The sequence below is a fragment of the Fukomys damarensis genome, unplaced genomic scaffold (assembly GCF_012274545.1).
Source record: "Fukomys damarensis isolate Sample0158 unplaced genomic scaffold, DMR_v1.0_HiC HiC_scaffold_24, whole genome shotgun sequence".
NCBI lineage: Eukaryota > Metazoa > Chordata > Mammalia > Rodentia > Bathyergidae > Fukomys > Fukomys damarensis.
Window position 1 is genome coordinate 23163991 of NW_022900936.1, and position 6020 is coordinate 23170010.

Genomic DNA, 6020 nt, shown 5'->3' on the forward strand with positions numbered 1-6020 from the left:
CAGGAGATCTGACATAAGAACGGGACTCTATTTGGAATTGGATTAGAGGCCACATATGTTGTGCTCTAGTAGAAAATTTGTCTACATTTTTCTATGTCCAGATACTTTGAAAGAGACTGAGTTTGAGCATGGTAGACTAATCAGATAGAAATTTCAAGGCAAGCCAATATTCATATTGTAGTAATGCTGGCTGTTTTTAGCAAGACTTATACCAATAACTGGGGAGGGGGTGAGAAGAAAAGTTTTAAAAAGTTCCAAAAGGAATCACAGGTAAAGTGAGGCCAAAGTGGATGTGATTTCTGAAGAGAGTAGCTTCATTAGAAAGAAACCAAATACATTTTACAGGGACAAGAAGAAAGACTCTTTGAGGGCATCTCAGAAATTGGCAATACTCCACCAATTGTAGGCTCAAAAGTGTAAACCTTTTGTTTTAGCAGAGCTCCTCAAATTCCCCTGTGCAGGAAGGGCCTACTAAGGAATTAGACAGCTATACTCAACTATCTATGGACTCAGAAGCTGCCATATCCATGATCCAAGAGGGCCTGGAGCTGCTCCTGATAATGTAAGACCTTGGTATTGCCCACATTATGCCAGTTTTATAAGCATGAGAGTACAGGAGTTTTGGAATCAGGAAAGTTTCCACAACGTTTCAGAGGATGGTCTTGGAGATGAGGCAAGGAGTCCCCGAGAGGGCGGTGCATGAAGCTATGGGAATGAAAGCAAAGTTGCCATGAAATCCCAGGAAGTCAGATATGCCAAGAATGTAGTACATGTGCCAAGGAAAGCTGCAGGCAGTAAGTGGAACTAGGCCAAGAGAGGGGCCATTTGGGTTGCAGCTTGCAAGTCTATAATAGTGGGGATGCCCAAACCTGGAATTCACATCTAACAGCCATAGCTATGTGTCCTGGATTCCAAATATAGAGCTATAGGACTTACTGTTTGCCCCACTTGGTTTACTGTTATTCTTTTCTATCCCCGTATTCCTCCCTTTTGTAATGGGGAAGTTCATCCTGTGTCATTGTACGTTGGAATTATGTAGCTTGGTTATTTATTTATTTATTCTTTTATTCATGTGCTGTTAGAGAGGTTCGTGGCTAAGAGTTTACCCTGAGTCTCAGAAGAAACTTTTATTTTGATTTTAAAAAAATACTGAGACTCTCAAAAAGAGATTGTTGCATTGTAGACTGCAGCAGGATAGTTGTGTTATGGTAAGCAGAATTATGAACTTATCATTGTTTTTACTTGGAAATTAAGTTTAAGAAGATGTGTGTGGTATGAAGTGGCGGGATGTGCTGGTTTGGGTAGAAAGTCAATTTGACTGGCTTTGGGATCTGCCCGGGTGATTGGTGGAGCACAATCCTGAGTTTCTGTTAGGTCTCGGAGGGACGGCTTTGTGTTCCATGTATTGCTCCCGGTTCTTTCCTCTATGATGCTCCTCCCCTGCTCTGCTTCCACGACGCCATGAATTAAGCAGCTTTGTTCCACCATGCTCTTCCACCATAATGTTTCTGCCATGGAGCCAGCTGACCATGGACTGAATCTCCGTAAAACATAGGCCAAATTAAACCGTTTACCTGTGTCCAGAAACAGGAAAGTTGACTAATGCAACACTGTTCCCTATGTAAATCTTTCTCCCTCTAATCTTCTCACACTAAATAACATTAATGTCCACTAAACTGTTTAAATCTGGGAGGTATCCTTGCTTTGACTCGCTATTATTCTATAATCCAACCTGTCTCTAAGTGCTTTCATTTCTACACTTACAATATTGAGTCTTTATACATCTGCACTGTTACTACCTTCATCCGATCCACAATCACTATTGCCCTGAACCACTACCATAATTCTGAAATAGACTAAAGTAAGTCTGGTCCACTCTGTCCCTTACAATACATCTGGCATGGGAGCCAGAGTAATATTTTAAAAGCATAAATAGCTGGCCTAGCCCAGTAAAATACATTCACACACACACACACACACACACACACACACAGAGCTTTCTTACTTAAATATATACAAAGGATTCATAGTGCAGTTCAAATAATGCCCAAACTCTTTTTCCAAGAACTATGAGTACAGACAAATACAAATACTTCATTTTCCCTGTCTTATCCATCAGACTTGAGCCTCCCTGGTCTCGCAGCCACCTCTCATATATTGAAGAAAATGCTCTTCTGTAGAATGCTTCCCAAGAATCTCACATAGGTTTCCCATCATTTACTCCACCACTATGATCTCCATCACACTCATTTCATTTTGTCTATTATTAGCAATTGTTATTGTTGCAGAAGTTATTGGCAAGTGACACGCACATAGAGACAAGCTGAACAGAAGTAAAATAATAAAATGTTTATTTTGCCAGCAAAATGTGGATCCCATTCAAAAAGGCAGTGCCAGTGATTGCCCTCCTATTGGGTTGCAACTTCCTCTTTTATAAGTTTTACAGCTATGATCTCATTCGGGTGGTTACATTTCATTTTCCCAATTCACATTACCCATGTACAAATTACAGTAACAAAAGAGTTCATTTTTACCCAGACATAACAATTTCTTGTACTTAGGGAGTTTACCTTAAGATTTGTCTAGCTATCTATTCTAGCACACAGGAAGGGGGTGTTCAAGGTCAGGGATGAAGCCAGATGTCCCATTTCATGGTTAATGCCTCCGGTGTCTGTTAACTTTGAACTAAACAAAGCAGATTTCTGTTACAGGCAGCAAAAGTCATTTTACATTTTCCTAATATTTTATAGGTTTTTAGATTATTTACAAAAGTTCTATCATTATCATTTGTATTCATTCAGTTGTTGCTTCCTTAACAATTGCTTGACTTTCTCCTCCAATAATCCTTAGCTCCAAAAAGGCAAAGTCCTTACTTACACTACATCACCTCCACTACATTATACCATGCCTAAAAGAGTCTTAACAAATACTGTTAAATATATTGACTACATTTATATTAAGGATTTCATAGTGTCTCCTTCAAAATTCACATTTAGAAGCGCTCACCCTCAACATCTCAGAATGTAATTATATTTAGAGGTAATGCCTTTAAAGAAGTGATTAAGGCAAAATGAAGCCATTAAGATGGATTGTAATCCAATCTGACTAGTGTCCTTATCAGAAGAGGCTATTTGGACACACAAAAAGACAATAATTATATGTTCACACATGCAAAAATAATTTAAAAGAACATGTAAGGACACAGGAATAAGTCAGGTATCTGAAAACCAAGTAGAGAGGCCTCAGAAGAAGCCAAATTTGCCAGTTCCTATATGTTAGCCTTCCAGCTTCCAGAACTATAAGAAGATATATTCCTGTTGGTCAAGCCACCAAGTCTGTGGCACTATTGTGGAGAACATAATATTGTTTTAGTTAGGCTTCTCTAGAGAAACAGATTCAATAGTAAATATATGTATGTGCAAGGGAATGTATTAGGTAGGCTTACAGGCTCAGAAGTAGGAAACATTTACAATGGCCATATGCCAGAGAGCCAGAAGACCCAATAGCCAAGAAGATGGAAGCTTCAGAACAAGTGTGATCAAGGATGCAACACCAGTCAAAGGTTGAAGGCACGAAGAGTCACTGGAGACTTGCTGTTATGAGTCTGAGTTGGAAGACTGAAGAGATTGGAAACTGATGTTCAAAAGTGATAGAGGCAAAACATGTACCCACTTAAGCAGTCTGGAGAACTTCAGAAACACACCTACTTCCTATTTTCCTTTTTTTCCATCCAGGCTACAACCCTCTTTGTTGATGTCACCCAACCCATGGTGGTTCTTCTCTCTTAGGTTTGCTGATTCACATGTCAGTTATCTACAGACACACTCAGAACTGTGCTTTACTAATTTACTAGGGATTTTTAATACATCCAAGTTGACATATCATGAATAACAGTCAAAATTTATCACTTGTCACTTGACAACCAGTGCAGCTCTGTAAACCCTATTTAATTTCCAAATACAGTAACCAGTACATAATTCTTCCTAACATGATACAACTCCCCTGTGTACAAACAGAAAGCCATTTATTTCTTTACCAGAATAGGTAGCAAAGTCTTTCTTTGGGTGATGCTTACTTTTTTCTTCATATTCCATAACTTGAATATTATAATGTAGATGATAATCCTTAATTATTGATATGAAGTCAATCAACATCATGTTACGAAAAAAGAAAACAAAGATGTGTGCTACAATATACGTGTGTAAAGGCACACGTATATTGATAAAGCAGGAAGGAAATGTGATAATTATAGCACTCATTTCTCTAACTGACAAGCATAATAATCTTGTTTTATATTTATATTCTTCTACTATCCAATCTGTATTTCCTCAGCATCCAGTAAACACCTCAGTGGGTCTCCATTCATTGCCCCACAAGGTTACCTATATCTGCATTCCTGAAGGTTCTGGGTCACTTGTGATCTTGCATGAGAGTAATAGTGAGTGGTACCACTCCCATTTCCATCTCTTCATTCTCAGACCCATGATCTCTGGCTATAAGAGAAACACTACCATATAGTGTCTGCTACTTATATACATCCTTCTGAATAAATTTATCCTAGCTGTAAATGTATTGCAACCTAGCTGACATTGCAACTAAATCTTTTAAAAAGCCAGTCACCATTCTATCAACCCAGCTGTTTCTGTACAGTGAGAAATATGGCAAGGCCTGTGAATTCCATGAACATGAGTCCACTGTTGTACTTCTTTGACCATGAAGTGTGCTCCTTGGCAGAAGCAATGCTGTGTGGATTGACACTGAGCATGGTGGGTGAACAGCACAGTCGATGAAGCATTCTGTCATAACTTTGGTGAAGCATCACGTGCAAGGAAGGCAAATCCATACCAGGAACTGTTTCAGTAAGAACAAAGTAATGCCCATTCCATGAAGGAAGCAGTCCAGTATAATCAGCCTGCATCCAGATCTTACCCAAGGCATGCTGCCATGTCAGGGATTCAGTATGGATCTCTGATTCAAGCATATTGGACATTGAGCAGTGGCTATGGACAAGTAAGCTGTAGTGAGTGAAGGTCTATTTTGTTGTTATGAGTAACCTCCCTCCCTGCCACCATGACCACTTTTCTCATGATGTCACTGGGAAATGACAGGAGTCTCTGGGGGAAAGAATGCTATCCATAGAACAATTCATGCTATCCCCTTGACTATCATAGTCCTTTTCTGATGAGGTCACTTTGGTGAGCATGTATGTGGGCCACAAATATTTTCACATTCTTCACCTATATAGAGAGGTTTATCCACCTACTATTTCCCCAATGCCTTTATCACCAATTTTCCAGTAATTGTCCTTCCAGTTCCCTGACCATCCAGCCAGACCCATAGCTACAGCCTATGAATCAGTATGTAGTTGCACAACTGGTCATTATTTTTCAAGCAAAATGTACACCTAGGGAAACTGCATGAAGTCCTGCCCTCTGTGAAGACTTCCCTTCACTACTGTCCTCTGGGGATGTCCTGGAAAGGGGCTTAGTTCTGCCGCTGTCCATTTGTGGGCAGTGCCTGCATGATATCTATAAACCAGATTGTAGTCTTACCCTGTCAACTGATCATAGTGTATATCCCATGAAGTTGTAGATGCATACTGTGAAACAGAAACCAGTATACAACCATGGACATTTGAGCTACTTCTTCATGTAACTTACTTATACCTTTAGGACCTGATCAGGCTTAATCGTGTATATATCACTTCCATTTGATGATGGACTGTTTCTAAGCATGTCAAATGTTATGATTTGGTGGCTCAGATAGCATCCAGTGCATAACGAGCACCTCAGGTTGTATGTAATATAGTGTCTCATGATCCAGTATTCAGTTTCCACAAAGGCCTAGGAGCAGGCCAGAGATGCTTTTCAAAGGAGAAAAGTTGCTTGCAGGTGATGACAGAATATCACTTCAAAAATCCTAAGGAGGGCCGGGGATTTAGCTCAGTGGTTCGGTGGCCTGCCTTGCAAGTGCAAGGACCTGAGTTCAATCCCCGGTACAAAAAAAAAAAAAAAAAAAAA